This window comes from Adelges cooleyi, unplaced genomic scaffold (assembly GCF_023614345.1).
Source record: "Adelges cooleyi isolate 19-005CV unplaced genomic scaffold, UGA_ACOO_1.1 ACOO_flye_CR_arks_rails_tigmint_CR_PRNA_0, whole genome shotgun sequence".
Lineage (NCBI taxonomy): Eukaryota > Metazoa > Arthropoda > Insecta > Hemiptera > Adelgidae > Adelges > Adelges cooleyi.
This window is the reverse complement of record NW_026095750.1, coordinates 997782-1023719: the sequence shown is the minus strand read 5'-3', so window position 1 is coordinate 1023719 and position 25938 is coordinate 997782. Positions and strand designations below refer to the sequence as shown.

General features: G+C 27.0%; 1 long non-coding RNA gene across 1 annotated transcript in view; it reads right to left on the bottom strand.

Moving 5' to 3' along the window:
- Nucleotides 1-17641: 17641 nt before the first annotated feature.
- The window catches only part of LOC126847319 (uncharacterized), a 33138-nt gene continuing 24841 nt past the window's right edge, over nt 17642-25938 (bottom strand). Inside the window, exon 3 of the long non-coding RNA XR_007687059.1 lies at nt 17642-17683. This is a non-coding gene — a long non-coding RNA (uncharacterized LOC126847319). The remainder of the gene's footprint in view (nt 17684-25938) is intronic.

Below are 25938 nucleotides of genomic sequence, written 5' to 3'. Positions count from 1 at the left end.
CTCTGATTATAACTGCGCTCTGTCGTATATGATCAGCGTAACGCAATTCATCAGATAAAAAAAAATCCTTCAAATACAGTTGTGCAGAGGTTAAACTAATACTGCGTACGTTAGTACCGGGTTTACGAATTTACTTTCTTTGGTTATTTATTAAGTTTTACTAGATGGTTATTGCATCCAATCGTTGTTCGAATTGTCGATGGAGTTCAGATATAAGAAAAAGAAATTAGAAGAAATTATCTTAGCACTGAACAATCCTTCGGTGTTTTGACGCTCTAGGCAATCCCTGTATTCGGCCGTGTCGGTCTCGTAAATACAATTTGCCAGTAGATGTCTCTGACTACTAAAAAACTTAATCATTTGGTCCGAGACCAGGGCTATTTCTGTAAATGTGCTCCTGTATCCCTGACGCGCTAATGTTGAATGTGTTACGCGATTTTACTGTATTCTAGTATTTTTAAGAAAACTTTTACTATTCTACCCATTTCAAATAACTTTTAACTATTAATCCATATTTACAGCCGATTAATAAAGAAAGTTTAATATTTATAATACTTGACAGCGTTGCTACGCGAGCGCCATCTCTGTGCATTACGGCAGGTGTTCCTGCGCATCATGTCTCGGCTAGACCACGCCACTGTCTGATTTACTACAACTGTTAAGAGGGATACTATTCTAATTCCAGTAGATGAATATTAACACATCTCATGTATTACTGGTGGTTTGAACTTATAGTGTTAGAGAGAGGGTTTGACGAAAATCAATGAAGGACAATGCTAAGAAAAATAACTAACTTAATGGTATACAAAAATAATAATTAAATTTTAAAAATATAATAAAGAAAGTGCACATTGGTAACTCTACAATATATATACTTGTAGAACGTTTTATCGGCGGATTGTTGGCTATAATTCAACAAATAATACACATCAAATTAATGTTTGCTAACTTTAAATTGGCATAATAGTATTTAGAAAAATAAATATTAAACGAGTTTAAATAGAAATCATGTTTTTTACGATTTTTTAGTACTTTGGTGCAGCTTCTACATAAAATTAATTTAACCCCTATTGAATTTTGTAGACTTATCTGGTCTAGTAACATTTTTATCTTAAATTTCCAAATTTTAAATTTTGTGTTAGAAAATATATGTTTTACCAATAGATATTGGTAGAGAAATAAGTGGAAATCCAAATTAATTATATGGACCAAAATGCCAAATATGAACGATCATTCGGAAGCAACACCCGCAGAATAATTTAAAACTTACCCAGCATGTCTACTACGATAAAATTTAGTCGTATAAAGTATTTTTAGTTTTTTATTTACTTCTGTTTATCATCATTTTGTATTGTATCTATTGTCATAAAACAAATGATTGAAAAACTCCCAGCGTTATATTTTACTTACTCACTTGAATGTTTCGATAAACAAAATGTCATTAATTGAGTTTATAATCTAAAAAACCGCAAATTTATCTTAATTTTACACATAAATATTTCAACTTTTTTTATAACTGTGATATTTTTTCCCCGTTTTTCCAATTTTCTATGTATTTCCATCTCTTTTTTTTAAGCGTTTTATAAAGTTATTAGTTTAAAACTCACACATTTCACGTAAAGTTTTATTAGCTTTCTACATAGAAAAATTCTCAAAAATTGGCAACACGCTTTTTAGATTATAAACTCAATTTAATTACTTTCTGTTACTCGAAAAAAGATCAATTATTTTACTTTAAGAAATTAATTTTTTGTATTATGTCCAAAGATACTATAAAAAGACGATTAAAAACAGTTTAAAGGAAAAAACTAAAAATTAGATCATCAATTTACATGAAAGAAAAAAAATGTTTTTTATAAATTGATTTACTAACGAAAAACATTCTTGTCGTTGAAACAGACACGCAGAATGAGTTTCTAAAAGTTCTACAAAGAACGCTCTAAAAGGTTGTTCGTATTTGTCGTTTTGGCGCTTGTATCAATAAAAAAAAAACGTAAAATTACCTTCCGACTCTCTGTCACCTAACCAACAAATAAACATAAATCATTATTTTTATCAATTATTTTGTATAATTTTGGTACCGTGTAAATACACCAAAAACCAACGTATAAGGAATGTAATCTGTTATCTACTTTTAGGTGAATATTAAATATTACTACACAGTTGTATTATACAATAGATTAGTAAAAATTTACAAGTAAAGTAGAAAACGTGTATAAAATTGTATGTAAAATGTATAGCTGTACATAATTTAAAAACATACCTGGAAATGGGCGACCTTGAGTGACTAAATATAAAAAACGCAATTAGGTTTCAATAAAAATTCATACTCGCTTACATAATTTTTAAATGAAAATAATATCTCCTAAACTGACTTATGCAACTAACTTAAAATACAATTTGTCATTTCATTAGAATCCATAAAATTATGATGATTAAAGTATTGAACCTGTGAATGTATTGTAAAAAAAATACAAATAAGACATACCCAATGATACTTTCATAATAATAAAAACTATAATACAAATAGTTAATTTCTGCATAATGTACTAAAGAACACTTCTAAGATAGACAATGAAAACTACGATACACAATCTTAAAATGTACAGTGAAAAATTTAAATGAACATAATATACATTATTTAGCAAGTTTTTCTCAGACTATATAGTAACAGTTTTATTATAGTATGACGCAAAAGGCAGTGTTATTTGCAAAAAAAACAAAACGATACATTTTTCTAAAAAACCTGTGAGATTGAGCAAACATTATAATAGTGAAAAACAATTTCAATTAACATTAAAAAAAAATTGCCCAATATATAAAATATTTCAATAATATAATATATATATATATATATATTGTATGTTATTGAGTATAATATACATTATTTAACAAACGTTATTTAAACTATATAAAAACTGTGTTGACTCAAATGGTAATGTTATTTCGAAAATAACAAAACGTACATTTTGTCCAATATTACAAATATTTCTGATATTTTTCGATAAGAATAAGTGAAATTGATAATTATTTTATAAAACCTATTAGTTAGAGAAATAAGTTAGTCTCTGAAAAATACAAAGTTGGTCCAACTAAAACTGTGGTTAATATAAGGTCACAATACATTACTAGTTATACTGAGTTAACATTTTGGTCCCGATAAAAGAAGGTCTATTAGAGGGGCTTAATATGATTCTATTTGAATGAATTAAATTAAAAAGTTTTTCCAGTAAACATTTAGTAGGGTCAACTTCAATTTAGTTGTTCCATCTGGATATTGTAAAGTTTTTATGTGTAGGAGGGTGGTATACATATTAATGGCAAAGATATATCAAATATGCGTTAAGATATGATATTTTATTCTATAATAATCTAATTTTTAAATTGATTTTTTAATATCATTCCCAATTTTTAAGTATGGAATCTTATGTGTTAAAAAAATATTCAATTGAATACAATATACATTATTTACAAACGTTATTCAAACTATATAGAAACGGTGTTACTAAAGTATGACGCAAATGGCAATGTTTTTTCGAAAATAACACAACCTACATTATTTAAAAAAAAAACACATGCGCCGGATAAAATATTCAAACGTTGCATGAAATTTTTGTCCAATATTTCAAATATTCCTGATATTTTTCGATAACAATAAGTCAAATTGTAAAATATAAATTTTTAATAAGCTAGCCCAAACTACCCGGGGTTCAGATGCGAACACGATTAGGATATCTGCACTCGCCTTCACCTACTCGGTAGCCGAGTACTGTACACCAGGATGGCTAAACAGCTCACATACAAGTAAAATAGGCACCCAATTAAACGCAACGATGAGGACAATCACAGGAGCAATTAAGTCAACACCAGCCTCTTGGCTACCGGTATTGGGCAATATAGCGCCACCTCACCTCCGTAGAAACAATTCCCTAGTTCGAGAATATAACAACCATGCCTTAAATCGAAGTCTACCCATACACAAGTACATGAATAATAATCCCAGCCAAAGATTAAAATCTCGTAAGCCTCCTTGGAAGCTGGCACAACAATTATTTAACGAAAACTATAACCTCAACTCTAAATGGACTGATGAATGGAGACTAAATAATCCCGACAAATTTAAAATCATTGAACATCCTACAGAAAGGGTTCCGGGGTTCCAACTACGCCGGAAAGAATGGGTGACCCTAAACAGACTTAGGACTGGACACGGAAAAACGGGAAAAATGCTCCATAAATGGGGACTTAGGGATACACCACAACGCGACTGCGGATACGATACCCAGACAGCCAACCACATCGTGGAAGAATGTCCAATACGCAGCATACAAGGCGGAATGGAACATCTTCATAAGGCTACAGCAGCAGCAATAAACTGGTTGACCAATCTGGACATTGGAATTTAGGACAATGAAAACACTATCCCGACTTATATTTTACATACTTGACTAATTATTACTACATAAGCTCCTTACATTTTATCAATTTATATATTTTTGTATTTTTATTTTTATATTTATATTATCTATATCATTTATTTGCAGTGTTTGTTGTTGCTATTACGATATCTATTTATGTTGTTAGTGTTGGATTTATACCATACGAAATATACAATATATACCCAGGGAATTTACTCATTGTTACAGAATATGGATTTATACTTCACTCCTAATGAGATATGCAGTATCTACAAATATCTAATTGTTGGGAAAATTTTTTTTGATTTCATAGTTTTTCAAATATTTGACTGACCTCATGTAGTTGAGAGTATAAGGTAAAGATGAAGAAGATTATTTTTTAAATATTGACTATTAAAATTATTAATTTTACTTTATTTATTAATATAAGTTATTAATTTGTCTGCACTGGTCTGTATCAGTCCTAAGTATCATTCATATTTTTGAAATAACTGTTTTCTAATAATCAGTCTATTACCTTTACTTATTTGTATTTTTAAGAAGATACTGTATTTTTGAAACCAGTTTACTGAGAAATATGCAGACTTTCCAGTGCACTGTGTACATGCTGCTTTTTTTCAAAATTATACTACGTACTGTGATTTCACATCAAATCATCAAGTGTCAAAGGATAACATGCCACATTCAAAGCGCTTCAACCAATAACAGTTATTATATATAACTTAATCCGTCGTACCTATTATCTAGACAAACCTTTTTGAGATTAAGCAACATATTGATATAGGCTATAACGATAAAGGAATCATATGCACATTGTACTTGAACAAAGCTACAATAATAAAATCGGGTGAAAACATAGTAGCCCGGTTTGAAAATTTAATTTTGTATATTTATATTTCTTTAAAAGCTGTATTTTTAGCTGAATATAAATCTGTAATTTGGATTGTTGTCATTGGATCCTTTCTGTCAAAAAATAAATTATTAATTCATAGCTCAAATAGAATTAACTTTTTTAAAATTACCTGTGTTACTGAAAATTATTGGTTGGATTTTGAAAAGAAACCTAAGGAATACAATTTTATAATAATAGAACTATATACATACAGGGTGATCCAACTAACGTAAGACACTCATTTATTCTGAAAGTATGAATATTTTACGAATTTTTTTTTCCTAAAATTTTAGGTACATATTTAACTAAATTTTTCAATATTTAGAAAAATTTTATCTTTGACCCTTATACGTTAAAGAATTACGAACTTCGTTTTTTTCAAATGGGTACATATGTTTTAAATTCCATAAATATATAGACAAAATCGGACTATATGGATGAAAATTAATAATTCAAACGATAACTTATTTTAAAAAATTTTTCCTACAAATTTATGGAATTAAAAACATGTGTTGCCATTTGAAAACGTGAACTTAGACCCTTTTTATCGTATAAGGGATGGAAATAAAAATTGTCAAAGCATTGAAAAATATATGTAGTAAAACTTATACCTAAAAGAATGGGAAAAAAAAAAGTTTCAAAATATTCATATTTTCCGAGAAAATGAGTGTCTTACGTTAGTTGGATCACCCTGTATTTATACAGGGTAATTCATTACGGATAAGACACTCATTTTCTCGGAATATATTAATATTTTTTCCAAGATTTTCTGGTACACATTATACTATATTTTTCAATATTTTGAAAAGGTTTATCATCAATCCTTTAAGGCAAAAAAGGGGATTTTAGTTTTTTTTAAATGGCAACATATGTTTTTAATTACATACATTTGTAGACAAAAATAAAAAAATATTTTAGCGTTCGAATTTTGAATTTTCATTTATTTGTTCAATTGTTATGACTTTATAAAGATTTGATTTTTTGACTGTATTTCTTAATATTTTCAATTGTTACTACAAAGACGAGTAGTTACTACACGCATAAAAAAATTTTGATAAAGTGTGTTTATAAAACCAATCTGTGTGCCTGTGTTGGAATAGGAAATCTGTAGTTAAGACCCGTTTGTCTATCATTATTTAAAAGTCTTTTATACCAGTGACTTTTTTTGTTAGAGTGTTATTGCCAAATGGACAATGCGAACATTAATATGAACTTTATGTGCTACCGGTTTTGGAAAACCGAAGAAACGTGATAATTATTAAGAGAAAATGTAGTATCTTAACAAAGTCATAGCTAATGAACAAATAAATGAAAATTCAAACGCTAAAATAATTTTTTATTTTTTTTCTATAAATTGTTACATAAATTTGTAATGTAATTAAAAACATATGATACTATTTAAAAAAAAACTAAAATTCCTCTTTTTGGCCTTCAAGGATTAATGATAAACATTTTCAAAATAATGAAAAATATAGTACAATGTGTACCAAAAAATGTTGGAAAAAAATATTTTTCAAAATATTAATATATTCCGAGAAAATTAGTGTCTTATCCTTAATGAATCACTCTGTATATACATATATATGTGCGTTATCAATTAGGTTATTTTACCTTCAATATAGAGTTGTCAACACTGTTTGCATTTTTTTTATTGCTCTTAGGTTCTAAACACGATACAAAACGTTATTATATGAAATTAGTATTATATACGAAAATGAGTAACAAAATATAATATTTTAATATATAATGACAATAATAATAATATAATTGAAACAATAATATTAGAGGACGAGTTTTATTACGGCGTACCGCGGACAGCGAGGTAACGTTTCCACGATGCCGTCAAGTAATTCCCTTGGAAGAAAATAATTATTTCCGTAATATGAAAAAGGGACATTTGTAACTTCGACTAACTGAACTGAAACGTAAATAAGAGATGCTCAGAAACGCATTCGTCTTTACAGTGCGAACGGAAACTGTATTTTCGAATTTCAATCACGACCAAAATATAGTAAACCATATCGAATACTAAACGATGCTATTTTATGTTTTAAGACTTTATAAGGGAATCACCAAATTAATAATGTTTAAAAATAAGTAACTATTACCTTTTGGTGGTTCTGAACTACTTGCCTCCTCCGAGGTTCCGCCACCTACACAACCTTTTAAAAAATAAAATATTAGATATTTCAAAAAATAACGAAGATAATGAATCAAAATTAATTAGTGTGCATTTTTAAATGAGCACGAAATTATTTAATCTAATCGAAGTTGCATAACTATTTTAACCTTTATTCCTCGGTACATAACTTGTTCATGATAACACCACACTTAACCAGTTTAATGTAAAGGTCTGTCACTTTTTCAAATAAGGGTTCCGTTAAAAGATGTTAATTTGTTGTCAAGTTCGAAATATTGCACAATGTACATGACCATAAAATATTATGTGTTTTATTATATTATTATTTGTATTAAAGTGTATATAGCATGTTTAAATCGTTTCAAAGATATTCGATTATAGAACTATTAATAACCAAAATATTTCAAATTAAATGAACAAGATATATAGGACGTCCAAGAGAAATTAGCCTTTGTCGTGAATATTGTTGGTACCATAGTTCAATTGTGCAAAAAAAATTAAATAAAACAAAGTAATAAGCGATGAAAAAAACATACCACTTAAACATGAAGACACCCAGCCTAAAAACGAAAAAAACAATTCATTATTGTTTTGAGAACTTTTGGCAGTAAAACATTTTTAATAGTAAATATTTAAGAAAATAATAGCTTTCAATATAACATTTTTTACAAGATTTTAAAACTGTGTTAAAAACCAATTTCAATAATACTAATAATAAGAATACAAAAAGGTTTTTGATTTATAAATGTAGATATTTTTATTTACATAACAATAAATAAGTCACCATGATATTACTATACACGTTGTTGTTTTACTAATAACTAATACAAAAGAAAATGTCCAGTATTGTAATACTTATTGTCTTCACAATATTTTAATGTTTATTGGATATATATAAGTGATACGTTTTTATCAACAATAATGTTCTAGGACAAGCGAGTCTAGCCGAGTACATGCACCTAACCTAACTATTCAGTAAATGTGCTCGTGTGAATCACTGTTAACAGACTCTGATTATAACTGCGCTCTGTCGTATATGATCAGCGTAACGCAATTCATCAGATAAAAAAAAATCCTTCAAATACAGTTGTGCAGAGGTTAAACTAATACTGCGTACGTTAGTACCGGGTTTACGAATTTACTTTCTTTGGTTATTTATTAAGTTTTACTAGATGGTTATTGCATCCAATCGTTGTTCGAATTGTCGATGGAGTTCAGATATAAGAAAAAGAAATTAGAAGAAATTATCTTAGCACTGAACAATCCTTCGGTGTTTTGACGCTCTAGGCAATCACTGTATTCGGCCGTGTCGGTCTCGTAAATACAATTTGCCAGTAGATGTCTCTGACTACTAAAAAACTTAATCATTTGGTCCGAGACCAGGGCTATTTCTGTAAATGTGCTCCTGTATCCCTGACGCGCTAATGTTGAATGTGTTACGCGATTTTACTGTATTCTAGTATTTTTAAGAAAATTTTTACTATTCTACCCATTTCAAATAACTTTTAACTATTAATCCATAATTATAACTGATTAATAAAGATAGATTAATATTTATAATAAATAAAAAAACTGCCCCGCCTTGCTTTGCGAGCGCCATCTCAGGTGCGTTACGGCAGGTGTTCCTGCGCATCATGTCTCGGCTAGACCACGCCACTGTCTGATTTACTACAACTGTTAAGAGGGATACTATTCTAATTCCAGTAGATGAATATTAACACATCTCATGTATTACTGGTGGTTTGAACTTATAGTGTTAGAGAGAGGGTTTGACGAAAATCAATGAAGGACAATGATAAGATAAAGAACTAACTTAATGGTTTATAAAAATATTAAATAAATATTAAAAATGTAATGGAGAAAGTGCACATTAGGCAACTATTAACTCTACTGTCTATACTATACCTGAACTCTTTTTATCGTCACCTATTATTCAACAAATTATACACATCAAATTAATGTTTGCAAACTTTAAATTGACATAATAGTATTTAGAAAAATAAATAATAAACGAGATTAAATAGGAATCATGTTTTATACGATTTTTTAGTACTTTGGTGCAGCTCCTACATAAAATAAATTTAACCCCTATAGAATTTTGTAGTTTTATCTGGTCTAGTATCATTTTCATCTCAATTTTTTTTTTTTAATAATATTTATTAAAAATCTATTAAAATTTCCAAACTTTATGTTGGAAAATATGTTTTACCAATAGATATAAAGAAATAAGTGGAAATCCAAAAAAACTATATGGACCAAAACGCCAAATGTGAACCATCATTCGGAACCAACACCCGCACAATAATTTAAAACTTACCCAGCATGTCTAAAACCGATGACATTTAGTCGTATTAAGTATTTTTAGTTTTTTATTATCATTTTGTATTGTATCTATTGTCATAAAAAAAAAAATGATTGAAAAACTCCCAGCGTTATATTTTACTTACTCACTTGAATGTTTTGATAATCAAAATGTCATTAATTGAGTTTATAATTAAAAAACCGCAAATTTATCTTAATTTTACACATAAGTATTTTAACTTTTTCATTACTGTGATCTTTTTCCCCAGTTTTTCCAATTTTCCATGTGTTTTCATCTCTTTTTTTTAAGCGTTTTTATGATGTTATTAGTATAAAACTCATACATTTCATGTAAAGTCTTATTAGCTTTCTAATAAAAAGATTAGAAAAATTCTCAAAAATTGGCAACGCGCTTTTTAGATTATAAACTCAATTTAATGACTTACTGTTACTCGGAAAAATGTCAATTATTTTACATAAGAAATTAATTTTTTACAATTTTATTTTATGTCCAAAGATACCATAAAAAGACGATTAAAAAAAAGAGTCAAGTAAAAAATTAAATATTAGATCATCAAATAACATGAAAAAAAAAAAAATTTTTTTAATTATTTTACTGACGAAAAACCTTCTTGTCGTTGAAACAGACACGTAGTTGAAACTCATTCAAAAAGTTCTACGGGAAGTGCTCCAAAATGTTGTTCGTATTTGGCGTTTGTATTAATAAAAAACAACGTAAAATTACCAGGGTTCTGTTCCGACTGTCTGTCACCTAACCAACAAATAAAATTACTGTTTAATAATAAAAATATGATATCGTTTTGTATAGTAATATAATAGTTGACTAGATATCCTAATTTACACATATTGGTATTTTCTCTTGTCTAATTTTCATCATAATAAAAACAAATCATTATATTTATCAAATAATTCCTTTAATTCGTGTAAATACTCAAAAAAAAAACGTATATGTAATGTCATCTGTAATGGTACTGTTATCTACTTATAGGAATATATAACTACACGGTTATTTTACAATAGGTCAGTAAAAATATACAAGTTAAATAGAAACGTGTATAAAATTGTATGTAAAATGTAAAGCTGTATATAATTTTTAAATATACCTGGAAATGGTCGACCCTGAGTGACTAAATATAAAAATAAAATTAGGTTTCTATATAAATTCATACTCGCTTACATAATTTTTAAATGAAAATAATTTCTCCTTGCAATTAACTTAAAATACAATTTGTCATTTATTTAGAATGCATAAAATGATGATGATTAAAGAGTTGAACCTGGGAATGTATTGTAAAAAAAATACAAATAAGACATACCCAATGAAACTTCCATAATAATAAAAACTATAATACAAATAGTTGATTTCTGCATAATGCACTAAAGAACACTTCTAAGATAGACAATGAAAACTACGATACACAATCTTAAATTGTACAGTGAAAAATTTAAATGAACATAATATACATTATTTAGCAAGTTTTACTCAGACTATATAGTAACAAGTATGACGCAAAAGGCAGTGTTATTTGCAAAAAAACAAAACGATACATGTTTCTAAAAACCTGTGAGATTGAGCAAACATTATAATAGTGAAAAACAATTTCGGTTAACATTAAAAAAAAATTGCCCAATATATAAAATATTTCAATAATATAATATATATATATTGTATATTATCGAATACATTATTTAACAAACGTTATTCAAACTATATTGAAATAGTGTTATTAACGTATGACGCACATAACAATGTTATTTCGAAAATATCAGAACATACAGAATTGTAAAAAACACATGTGTCGGATAAAATATTCAAACGTTGCAAGATATTTTTGTCCAAAATTTCAAATATTCCTAATATTTTTCGATAACAATAAGTCGAATTGTTAAATATATTATTCAACCTGATAATTAAGGAAATAAGTTAGTTTTAAAAAATTCAAAGTTAGTCCAACTAAAACATTGGTTAATATAAGGGCACAATACAGTACTAGTTAAACTGAGTTGTTAAAAATTTGGTCCTGATAAAAGTAGGCTTATTAATACATTAGACCTAATACATTTTTATTTGAAAGAAATAATTAAAAAGTTTTTCCAGTAGACATTTATTTGGGCCTACTTTTTATTTAGTTGTTCCACCTGGATATTTGTATGTCTCTTTAGTAAACATAGTTAAAGTATGACCAACTGTAAAGCTATTTCGTGTAGGAGGGTGGTATAAATTTTAATAGTAAAGAAACATCATATAAGCGTTAGGATATGACACTTTTTTTTCTAAAATAATGTAATTTTTGGATTGATTATTTAAAATCATTTATAATTTTTAAATTTGGAAATTTATGTGTCAAAAAAATATTCAATTGAATATAATATATTTTATTTATCAAACGTTATTCAAACTATATAGAAATAGTATTATTGAAGTAAAACGCAAATGGCAATGTTTTTTCGAAAATACCAGAACGTACATATTTCTAAAAAAACACATGTGCATGAAAAAATATTCAAACGTTGCATTACATTTTTGTCCAATATTTTAAATATTACTGATATTTCTCGATAACAATAAGTCAAATTGTTAAATATATTATTTAACCTATTAATTAAGGAAATAAGTTAGTTTTAAAAAAATACAAAGTTGATCCAACTAAAACTGAGGTTAATATAAGGGCAAAATACATTACTAGTTATACTGAGTTAAAAATTTGTTCCGATAAAAGAAGGCTTATTACAGGGGCTTAATATGATTCTATTTGAAAAAACCAAATAAGAAGTTGTTCCACTAAACATAGTTAAAGTAGGACCAACTGTAAAGTTTTTATGTGTAGAAGGGTGGTATACATATTATTAGTTAAGATATAGAAAATATGCGTTAGGATATTACATTTTTTTTACTAAAATAATTCTGATTTTTAGATTGATTTTTTAAGATCATTTACAATTTTTTAATTTAGAATTATATGAGTCAAAAAAATATTCAATTGAATAAAATATACATTATTTAACAACCGTTATTCAGACTATATAGAAACGGTGTTATTAAGTATGACGCAAATGGCAATGTTATTTCAAAAATAACAGAACATACAAATTTTTAAAAAAACACTTGTGCCGGATAAAATATTCAAACGTTGCATGAAATTTTTGTCCAATATTTAAAATATTCCTGATATTTTCCATAACAATAAGTCGAATTGTTTAATATATTTTTAACCTAATAATTAAGGAGATAAATTAGTCTCTATATTATACAAAGTTTGTCCAACTATACTGTTGTTAATATAAAGTCACCATACATTACTAGTTATACTGAGTTATTAAAAATTTCTGCCTGATAAAAGAAGGCTTATTATAGATGCCTAATACGATTTTATATGAAAGAACTAAATAAAAAGTTGTTCCAGTAAACATTTAGTTGGGCCAACTCTTTATTTAGATGTTCCACCTGGATATTTTTGTGTCTCTGTAGTAAACATAGTTAAAGTGGGACCAACTGTAAAGGTTTTATGTGTAGGAGGGTGGTATAAATTTTAATAGTAAAGTTATATCAAATATGCTTTAGGAAATAACACTTTTTTTCTTAAATAATTCTGATTTTTGATTGATTGATTAAAGTTATTTAACATTTTTAAATTTGGAAATTTATGAGTAAAAAAAAATATTCAATTGAATATCTTATACATTATTTAACAAACATTATTCAAACTATATAGAAAATGTGTTATTAAAGTATGACGCAATGGCAATGTTTTTCGAAAATAACAGAACCTACATTATTTAGAAAAAAACACATGTGCCGGATAAAATATTCAAACGTTGTATGAAATTTTTGTCCAATCTATCGAATATTTCTGATAATTTTCGATAACATTAGGTAAAATTGTTAAATATATTATTTAACCTATTAATTAAGGAAATAAGTTAGTTTTAAAAAAATACAAAGTTGGTCCAACTAAAGCTGTGGTTAATATAAGATTACAAAACATTACTAGTAACTAGTGGTGGGACTATTCGATTAAAAAAAAATCGAATATTCGAATACTTTATTCGCACGAATATTCGTTATTCAAAAAACGAATAAAAAATAAAAAATATTTTATAAGTTTCTTTGCTGGATTAATTAGATTTAAAAAAATAATTAAAAGACAACTAAGGTGGCCTTGATTTATTTTTAATAAATTTTTAACAAAATTAATATAACTATAACAAATTATTCTTTTGACATAATAAATATTATTACTTATTACAAAAAATAAGATTTTAACAATTTATATATATATATATAATTTCAAAAAAACATAAATTTGACAAATTAAATATTACCTCTTAGATTAAGAAGTTCTTTTTAGTTTTTTCATGCGAAAATTCGAATATTCGAATTATTTGATTACTATTCGAATTATTCGAAAAATTCAAATAATACAGAGTTATTAAAAACTTGGTCCCGATAAAAGAAGACTTATTTTAAGGGCTTAATACGATTCTATTTAAAAGAACTAAATAAAAATTGTTTCAGTAAACATTTAGTTGGGCCAACTTTTTATTGAGATGTTCCACCTGGATATTTGTGTGTCTCTATAGTAAACATAGTTAAAGTAGGACCAACTGTAATGTTTTTATGTGTAGAAGGGTGGTATACAATAGTAAAGATATATCAAATATGCTTTAGGACACTTTTTTTTCTAAAAAAAATCAAAATTTTGGATTGATTATTTAAAATCATTTATAATTTTTAAATTTGGAAATTTATGTGTCAAAAAAATATTCAATTGAATATAATATACTTTATTTATCAAACGTTATTCAAACTATATTAAAACTGAGTTATTAAAGTGTGACTCAAATGGTAATGTTATTTCGAAAATAACAGAACGTACATATTTCTAAAAAACACATGTGCCGGATAAAATATTCAAACGTTGCATGAAATTTTAGTCCAATATTTTAAATATTCTTTGTATTTTTCGATAACAATAAGTAAAAATGTTAACCTCTAAATTAAGGTGTTTAAGCAACTCTCAAAAAAATGCAAAGATGGAAACACTAAAATTATAGTTAATATGCATAAGGAGGTCTAAATTAGAGTATATTTATTAAAAGGGTTCAATAAATGTCTTGTCTAAAGATCTAAATAAAACAACGTCAACAACGTCGGTAGTTTTTATATATTGGCAGCAGTTTTGTATTGTTGTACAATTCTGCCAAACAACAAATCTGGACACAAGTGAATTCTATATCTTGTCCACCTCAATAAAAATAAAACAGTTTTTTGTTAAAAATTTGCCACTTTTAGCTGATTATTTACTAGTTAATTTTGTTGTGTGTTTATTCATTGAAATCAAATAAAACACATTCAATATTTATACTTTTAGTTAATGTTATGAATTATTCAGATGTAATATTTAAAGGCGCGTGCGTTTGATAGACGACAACCGTATCCTAAATGATAACGGCGTGCGTGTTATCTCTGATGTATATGTTTACGCGAACAAATAATCCTATCTTAAATCTATCATATGACAATACATATGAAAGTTTACCCGTGAAACAATGGAATTTTAATTATAACAATAAGTAGCGGCTTCCTTTGAGGGCTATAATCAGAATTTTATCGACTACTCATAATATAATTTCAATAAAATATTGAAAATATTGAATATTTATATTTCAATAAAATGCTGTATTGCTGTTTTTTTGTACATCCTGCCATTAGCTATATTGAATCTCGAAAAGGTATTTTTCTTGTACTTAACACTCAAAGAACTTTTAAGACACTTTAACATTTTATTTGTTTTCTATGTCTGGACCTACTATACATTTTCTGTACAATATATCGACATATTCATGTAGTGTAAGTTATTAGTTTAGAAATTGTACCTGAGAGGTACTTTATAAGGCTAAAATGAAAAAGGACTGAACCCCGTAGTCAAGTTTCATCATATATTAGCTAAGTGCAGAGCTCAGAAGGTAATGTTTTAGTTTATTTTTATTTTGTGTCCAGATCCACAATATTTCCTAAACTACTGATCCGATTTCTTCATTTAGTAAGTCTATAGATCAGTAATCTTATCTGCAAATAATAATAATATGCCATCGTTATTTTTAACGAAGCAATGCAGCGTTTTTGCTGCTACATTTCATACGTATACTTGTACAATTATTTTTTAATAACGCTGTCTAGCATTATAACAGTTATTTGTATTACACAATTACTAATTGCTCCATTATTATTAACCTTTAATTAGGTTAGTGATAAAAATTAACATAACAAGGTAGGAGTTTTTTATTATCATACACTCTAGTAGTAATTGAAATTATTTTATGGAAATAGGAAACTTATTAACATCCCCCACCATCCTTACAAATATTTGCAATATACATGTCCCCTGCTGGTTTGCTCTTTTTTGAACTTTCTATATGGTTCGGTCTTATCCGAGAATTAATTTTAAACTTGTAAATTTTCTTTTAAACAATTGTTGTTTCACTTGACTTGTAATAATATTAGTAATTTTTGGAGAACTTGGGCATTTTTGGTGTGTATTATTTTATTTTTCATAATAATAGAAATTACTCAGGGAATTTACTCTCTATTACAAAATATAGATTTATTCTTCACCCCTAAAGAGATATGCAGTATTCACAAGTATCTAATTGTTGGGAAAATTTTTTTTTGATTTCAAAGTTTTTCAAATATTTGACTGACCTCATGTAGTTGAGAGTATAAGGCAAAGATGAAGAAGATTATTTTTTAAATATTGACTATTAAAATTATTAATTTTACTTTATTTATTAATATAAGTTATTAATTTGTCTGCACTGGTCTGTGTCAGTCCTAAGTATCCTTCATATTTTTGAAATTATTGTTTTCTAATAATTAGTCTATTACCTTTACTTTTTTTTATTTTTAAGAAGATACTGTATTTTTGAAACCAGTTTACTAAGAAATATGCAGACTTTCCATTGTACTGTGTGCATGCTGCGTTTTTTTTCAAGATCATATTACGTACTGTGATTATACACCAAATCAAGTGTCAAAGGATAACTTGCCACATTCAATGCGCCTTAACCAATAACAGTTATTATATTTTATTTTAATCCGTCGTACCTGTTATCTAGACAAACCTCTTTGAGATTATGCAAAATGTTGATACAGGTTATAACGATAGAGGAATATACATTAATTGTACATTATATAATAAATGTTATTCAAACTATATAGCAAAGGTGTTATTAATGTATGTGTTAGTAAATGTCATTGTTTTTGGAAAATAACAGAACGTTCATGTATCTAAAAAAACACATGAGCGGATAAAAACATTTCGTTAGCAATAAACAATTTTGGTTAGCGTTGCATAAAATTATTTTGAATATTTTCAGATTTGTAAGCTTTATGTAAACTGTATTAGTTAATTACTATTTTATAATTGAAGTTGCGTGTATCGATTCATAAATTTTTATATTTTTGCCGAACCTTGGAGCTTAAATCATATAATTACACTTAAAACCGAGTGTTATACCGAGTGTTTAAAAATAATATGTCACATTTAAAGCGCCTCGTCCAATCACAATTATTATATCTTAATTTAATCCATCGATTTATCTAGACAATCTTCTTCGAGATTATGAAAAATGTTGTTACAGGCTATAACGATATATTCACATTGTACTTAAACAAAGCTACAATTATAAAATCGGGTGCAAAAATAGTAACCAAGTTTGAAAACTTACACTAAAGGAAAACAATACACTTTAAATTTGCCAGATAGATGAAGTTTAATATGAATCAATGAAATTTATGTTTTTTGTTTAGTAATAGTTTACACAATTTAATTTTCTACATTTATATTTATTTACATCTTTATTTTTAATGGTATATTTCTGCAAAATTGGATTGTTGTCATGGGATTCTTTCTATTAAAAAAACAAAAATTTTTATTAATTCATAGCTTAAATAGAATAAGTTTGTATAACGTTACCTATGTTACAAAAAAACAATGTAAATTAATTGTGTTTTGTATTTACAAAAAACCTCTAAGGAATGATATTTTATAGTATAAAAACTAAATATATATATATATATATATATATATATATATATATATATATATATATATATATATAAGTATATGTAACAATCTATATAACGGTTAGGTTAGTTTACCTAATAAATGTTTAGGACAATGGTGACAAGGCTTCGAGTTGACACGCTTCGTTGTTGGCAACTGGTGTAATATACAATATCGAGCTTTCTCAAGTTCTAAACACGATACAAAAACGTTATTATATTAAATTAATATTATATATGAAAATGAATAACAAAATATAATATTTTAATATATAATGACAATAATAATAATATAATTAAAACGGTAATATTAGAGGACAAGTTTCATTACAGCGGACAGCGAGGTAACGTTTCAACGACGTTATCAAGACGTGGTCGAGGAATTCCCTTAACTTAACCGAAACGTAAATAAGAGATGCTCCGAAACGCAATCGTCTTTATAGGGCTAACACAACTGCGTTTTCGAATTTCAATCATAACACACGCATGGATTGTGTAAATTAAATCGAAGTTGCATAACTATGTTAACCTTTATGCCTCGGTCCATAACTTATTGCTGGTAATATTACACTAAACCAGTTCAAAGTGAAGGTCTGTCATAATTTTGAAACAAAGTTCTGTTAAGAGCTGTTAATTTTTTGTCAAGTTCGTTGTGTTTTAAAAAAATATAATACAGCATGATTAAATTGTTTCAAAAAAAATCGAACATTCCAAAACAAATGAACAAGAGTTTTAGGACGTCCAAGAAAAATTAGCTGTTATCGTCAATATTTTTGGTACCATAGTTTAATTGCACAAACAAAATTCAATGAAACAAATATATATATTTTTTGTAAAAACATACCATCTTTTAATAAAATCTCACTGCCTAAAAAACAAAAAAAAATTTCGTATTTATTAGAGAAATTTCAAAAGTGAATCATCAAATTAATAACGATTACTTTTTTAATTTAAAAAAAAATTCTCTTTTAAAAATAAGTAATGCCTCTACCTATAAAACATGTACAAAGTCTATTTGATAGTTTTGTCGAAGGAAGCTCTAAAAAACAAAAAAACAATTTTTATTTTTTTGAGAACTTTTAACAATAAAACGTTTTTAATTTATAGCTTTAAAGATAACATTTTTTATACGATTATGGAACTGTTAAGAGGGATACTATACTAGTTCCAGTAGATAAATATTAACACATCTCATGTGTCATGTATTGCTGGTGGTTTGAACTTATAGTGTTAGAAAAAGGGTTCGACGAAAACCACGGAATTAAAAGAAGGACAATGATTGAAAAAGAAATAACTTAACTGTATAAAGAAAATTAATAATTACATTTACATAATTACATCTTTAAAACATAAGTAATTATTACCTTTGGAAGAGCTCGGAGCGTCAGTGGTTTCTGTTGTCTTAGGCATTCCACATCCCAAGGTTTCACGAAATCCGCAAGCTTTTAAGCAAATAAAGTAATAGGTATTTTAAAATATAACGAAGATTATAAACCAAATTAATTAGTGCTCAATTTTAAATGAACACAAAATGATAAAATTCTAATAGAAGTCGCACAAATATGCTAACCTTTATACCTAGGAACATAATTTGTTGAAAGTAACTTAACACTAAACTAGTTTAAAATAAATGTGGGTCACATTTTCGAAACAGGGTTTATTAAAAGCTGTTAATTAATTGTCAAGTTCGAAATACTGCACAATGTACATGAACATAAAATATGTGTTTTATAGTAATATCATTTAAATTAAAGTATATAAAAAATGGGTACGACATTATCAAGACGCGGTCAAGGAATTTCCTTGGAAGAAAATAATAAATTCCATTATATAAAAAAGGGACGTATGCTAATTCGACTAACGCAATCGTCTATACAGCGCAAACGGAAACTGTGTTTTTGAATTTCAATCAAGTTCAAAATATAGTGAACCGAATTGAATACTAAACGAAGCTATTTTATGTTTTAAGACTATACAAGTGAATCACCAAATTAATAACGTTTAATTTTTTTATTTAAAATAATTATTTTTAAAACATAGTTAACTATTACCTTTGGAAGAGCTCGAAACGTCGGTTGTTTCTGTTGTCTTAGGCGTTCCACATCCAAAGATTTCGACCAATCCGCTAGCTTTTAAGCAAATAAAGTATTAGGTATTTTAAAATATAACGAAGATTATAAACCAAATTAATTAGTGCTCATTTTTAAATGATGAAATCTAATCGAAATAGCACAACTATGCTAACCTTTATGCCTAGGTATATAACTTGATGAAAATAATATCACACTAAATTAGTTTAAAGTAAAAGTGGGTCACATTTTCGAAACAGGGTTTATTAAAAGCTGTTAATTGATTGTCAAGTTTGAAATATTGCACAATATACATGAACATAAAATATGTGTTTTATTATAATATAATAAATTACAATATATTTTACAACATGATTAATTTGTTTCAAAGATATTCGATTATAGAACTATTAATAATCGAACATTTCAAAATAAATGAACAACAGATTTAAGATGTCCAAGATAAATTAGCTTTCTTCGTCAATATTGTTGGTACCATAGTTCAATTGTGCAAACAAAATTAAATGAAACAAAGTAATAAGTGACGAACAACATACCATTTCTTACTAAACTCCATCCTAACAAACAAAATTACATTTTTTATATATTTGAGAATTTTTAATAATAAAACATTTTTAATAGTGAATATGTAAGAAACTAATAGCTTTAAATATAAATTTTTACACGATTTTAAAACTGTTAAGAGGGATACTATAATTATTCCAGTAAATAAATATTAACACATCTCATGTACGAGTATTACTGGTGGTTTGAACTTATAGTGTTAGGAAAAGGATTCACACTAGGTAACTCTACAGTCTATACTGTGACCGAAGATTCTACACGTGTATTGTGTAGTACACATGTAGGACAAGGTTCGTGTAGTTCGAATTGACGTTTAGAAGTTCGTGTAATTAATACACTTGTAGGACCCTAGATTCCACTAACTTGACCCAATGGCTATAATACTATATCTTAGTCACAACCATTAATTAAAGAGTAGTATTACGTAAATAAGAGGTCTTATTAAAACTTACAGTTTTAAGAATACTTGTAGTTGTACTTATAATTACACGAACTTCTACACGTCAATTCGAACCACATGTGTTACATGTGTAATCGGTAGCTCTAGTCTATACTATACCTGAATGCTTTTTATCGCCAGCTATAATACAACAAATTATACATATAAGTTAATGTTTGCTAACTTTAAATTGTCATAATAGTATTTAAAACAATACAAATTAAACGAGTTTAAATAGGAATTATGTTTTATACGATTTTTTAGTACTTTAGTGCAGCTTTTACATAAAAAAATTAAACCCCTATTGAATTTTATAGACTTATCTGGTCTAGTATAACTTTTATCTCTATAATGTTTCAAAACATTTTTAAATATTACTTTTTAAATATCTAAAAGTATACTATATGCTTTTTAAAATTTCCATATTTCAATTTTTTTTTAGAAAATATATTTTTAACAATAGATATAGAAAAATATGTGGAATTCCAATTAACTAATATTATTATGAAATAGTTTATAAGATATGTATGACAAACCATTTTTCGTTCGACTGTCTCTGAGAAAGATTTTTAATTTTTATGGATTGCTTTTGTATTTACACATTATAGCACTCGAAGAAAGATAAAGACTGATTTCTATTATATTACACTATACAGGGTGTACCTATTTGGACCACCATATCTAAACCAACATGTAATGCAAATTAAATTAATGTTTTGCTAACTTTAAGTGATTGTAAAAAACCTTTAATTATCTGTTGTATGATACTGTTTTCACAATGTAGAATAACATATGTTCTTCTAATGAATTAAATTTATTTTCAAATACATCTTGAAATATATGTGACAAGTTATTTGATAATTATTAATATTTCTCGTCTAAACTTTAGGTAAACGATTTGTTCTTTATTGCGACAATAATTGTAGTCAGGGCTAATACTGGATGATCGTTTAGAAGTATAAACAATTTTAAACTATAGTATGCATATATTTAAAGTTATATTTGAAAATAAGTTAATTATTTAGATATACACATTCTACTCTACATTGTATAAAAAAACGTATAATTACCCTGTTTGCTTTGTAACTCCGCCATTTCTTTTAGTGTTAGTATTTTTGGGAGATCACCTTTCATTATAAAATAATATCATTATTTTTATCAAATATTTTGCATACATATGAAAGTTATACAGATAATTCAGTATGGATAAGACCCTTTTTTCTAAAATAATTCTAATTTTTAGTTTGTCATTTTAAAAACTTGTACAATTACTAAAATTAGAAGCAAATGTGTCAAAAAATATAGAAATATATAACATACATTATTTAACAAATGTTTATCAAACTATATAACAACAGTACTATTAAAGTATGACGCAAATGGCAATGTAATTTGGGAAATAATAGAACGGTTATATCTCTAAAAAAACACGTGAGCGGATAAAATATTTGAATAGCAATAAACAATTTTGGTTAGCGTTGCATGAAACCATTTTCCGATATTTCAAATATTCATGATATTTTTCGAAAACAATGGGTAGAATATATTAAATATATTATTATTATTTCTAGTTTGACTGTGTTATTAAAAATTTGGTCCTACTAAAAGTATAAAATTATAAACTCAATTTGCTGACTTAACTCGAATAAAAATCAATTATTTTACAAAAGAAACTAATTTTTAACATTTTATTTTTGTTCAAAATACTATAAAAAATGATTAAAAAAAAGATTAAATGAAAAAAACTAAATATAGGATCATTAAATTATATAAAAAGGTTCAAAATAAACGAACAAAAATTGATTTACTGAAGAAAAATATTGATTTTGTCGGAACAGACACACAAAGTGAGTATCAAAAAATTCCGGGGAGGTGTGCTCCATAAGTTAATTCGTATTTGGCATTTTGGCCCTTGTAATAGTATAATATCACGTGAAATTACCCGGCTTCTTTTGTGACTCCATCGAATTGTTTTCACCTAACCAACAAAAAAAATGTACTGTTTACTAGCAAAAAAATGACTTCATTTTTTATAGCAGTATAATAGTTGATTAGATGTCCTTTTTTACACGTATTAATATTTTGCTGGCTGTAGCTTTTCATTATAAAATAAATAAATCATTTTTTTAATCAAATATTTTGTTTACTTTTGGTACCGTGTAAATACTCCAAAAACCAACCAAAGAATGTAATCTGTAATGGTACTGTTATCTACTTTTAGGTGTATAATAATTATTACTACACGGTCATATTATACAATGGATGTAAAAGTTAAATAGAAAACTTGTATACAATTGCATGTAAAATGTATAGTATTATATCATTTATAAACATACTTGGATATGGTCGACCCTGTGTGACTAAATAAAAAAAATAAAATAAGGTGTCCATATAAACTCATACTCGTTTACATAATTTTGAAATAAAAATAATTTCTCCATGGCGGTAACTCCTTTCAACATAATTTGTCATTTAATTAGAATTTAGAAGCCATAAAATTATAGTTATTATAGTATTGAACCTAAGAATGTATTGTAAACAAAATATAAAAATAAGAATTACCCATTATAATGAAAACTATTATAAAAATAGTAGATTTCTGCATAATGTTTTAATTAACTTTTGTTATTCTGAAACACACTTCTACGATAGACGATGAAAACTACAATACATAATATAAAAATGTACAGAAAAAAATATAAATGAACATAATATATATTATTTAGCAAGTTTATTCAGACAATATAGGAACAGTTATATTAAAGAATGACGCAAAAGGCAATGTTATTTGTAAAAAAACAAAACGATACACCTGTAAGAAAAAACCTGTAAGAAGGAGTAAACATTACGTTAGTAATAAACAATTTCGGTAAAAAATAAAATGCCTAATATTTAAAATATTCCAAAGAAATATATAAATATCGCAAGTATTTATCATAATTGTTTTATAAAATTGCTTGCATTTAATGTCAAACTGTCATTTGAGAGTAACTAAGAACTGTAGGTAGAATAAAACTGAGAAGAAATCGTGATACAAGGATACTTAAATCATTCACATTAATCTCGACAAAACCAGCAACAAAAATATTAACCTAACAATTACCCAATTTTATATTACATAAACAAAATAAATATTCTATTTAAATCACCCTGATTCCCATATTTTGTTTAATATAAGTAATTATTTTATACAATTTTACCAATTTGAATCATATTCAGCTAAAATACAGTATTTTCAATAAGACCCATACAACTACCTACAATGAGTCACTTTTTCAAATTTTAATATACAAAAGACGAATATACAAAAACAAAACAATGTACGCTTTATAAAGTATTTAATACAAATTATATTTCAATATTCTTTTCTACATTTTCTTACTTTAATATTATGCAATAAAACAATTTAACAATTATTTTTCACTCATATTTTTATTTTAATAATAGTATTTGATACAACAAGAGAGATTTATTTTTATTGTAAAAACTTCTCAATATTTATCAAAACTTTTCAACTCATATTAGACATAATATATATCAGACACATTTATATAACATACATTACAGCTTAAACCATAATATTTACAAATTAGCCTTTGTACATTATTGCAGTATTATTTCCTGTGTATTACTATAAATCATCAGTATTTTATGTCAAGCCGCAAACCATAATCTCTTTCATATTGGACCAAGTAAGAATTGGACCCACCTTCTTTCAACCTCATAATGTACAATCTGGAGTCCCCCAAGGCTCGGTTCTAGTCCTACCTTGTTAACATTCACTGCTACGACATACCAATCCCTCCAAACTCCCAGCTGGCGAGGTTTGCGGATGACACAACAGTAATAACCCAAAGCAACTCCATAGAATCTTCAATCCGAAATCTTCAAACAGCTCTAAACACAGTGACCAACTTGTTCAAAACGTGGAAACTAAACCTTAATCCAGCAAAAATATTTTCCCTTAAACGATACAAAGATCCCCAACCCATTCACATTGATAATCAACCAATACAATGGAACAATAAAGAAGACTCTGTCAAGTAGCTTGAGTGTTTTTAGACGAAAAACTGACATGGCAAAATTCATATAAACAAAAACCTTACCCAAAGCTAAGCAAGAATGAACACACTTTACCCCATAGTTAACTTTAAATCAACCCTCCAAATGAAATCGTCCATCTTAATCAACGAAATTCAAATCCTTCAAAATAAATTTTTGATAATATGTCTAAAAGCCCCATGGTTTATGAGGAATAGACAAATACACAATGATACAGTAATCCTTCCTATACAAGACTGGAAAAAAATCCAATTGAAAAACTTTCACGCAAATCTCAATACATCCGATGGCGCACGTTTCTACAACCTGGGATACAAAACGAAAAATCAGCGTTTAAAACCACGTCTACCACAAGATCTTCTTCTATCAGATTCAAGTGAAGATGAAGATCAACTTTAAATTACTACTAAAATAACCTATTAACTAATATCAACATGAAAACATCATTATCACAATATCATAAACTAATTGTAATTAGTAACTTAATTTGTAATATGTAATTAGAGCGTAAGAAAACTTGTAATAGCATGTAATATGCTGAAACCTTTTAATTTTAATAAATAAAATAAATTTTAAAAAACCAGTACAGTGGGGTCGGGGCATAGTGGGGACGGAGCATAGTTGGGTCGGGGCATAGTGGTGACGGGGAGGTCACAGGTTTACAGGAATTTTTAAATCTGAAAGTGATAAAATCACTTTTGAAAAAACGCTTCGGTGCAAATCGGTAGTTAGTATTTTCAAGCCAGTACAGTCCAAACCAAGCACAGTATAAACCAGCAAAGTTAGAAAGTTTTAAATGAAGGTTCTGTATTTACAAATGAGCATCAAAGCGTTAATTTGATAGTGATTTTATCCGAGAGGACTAGTACAGTAGAGTATTGGCATAATGTAATCAAAGCAATGAGGAAACGGAGAGGTCACAGGTCTACAAGAATTATTATAAATA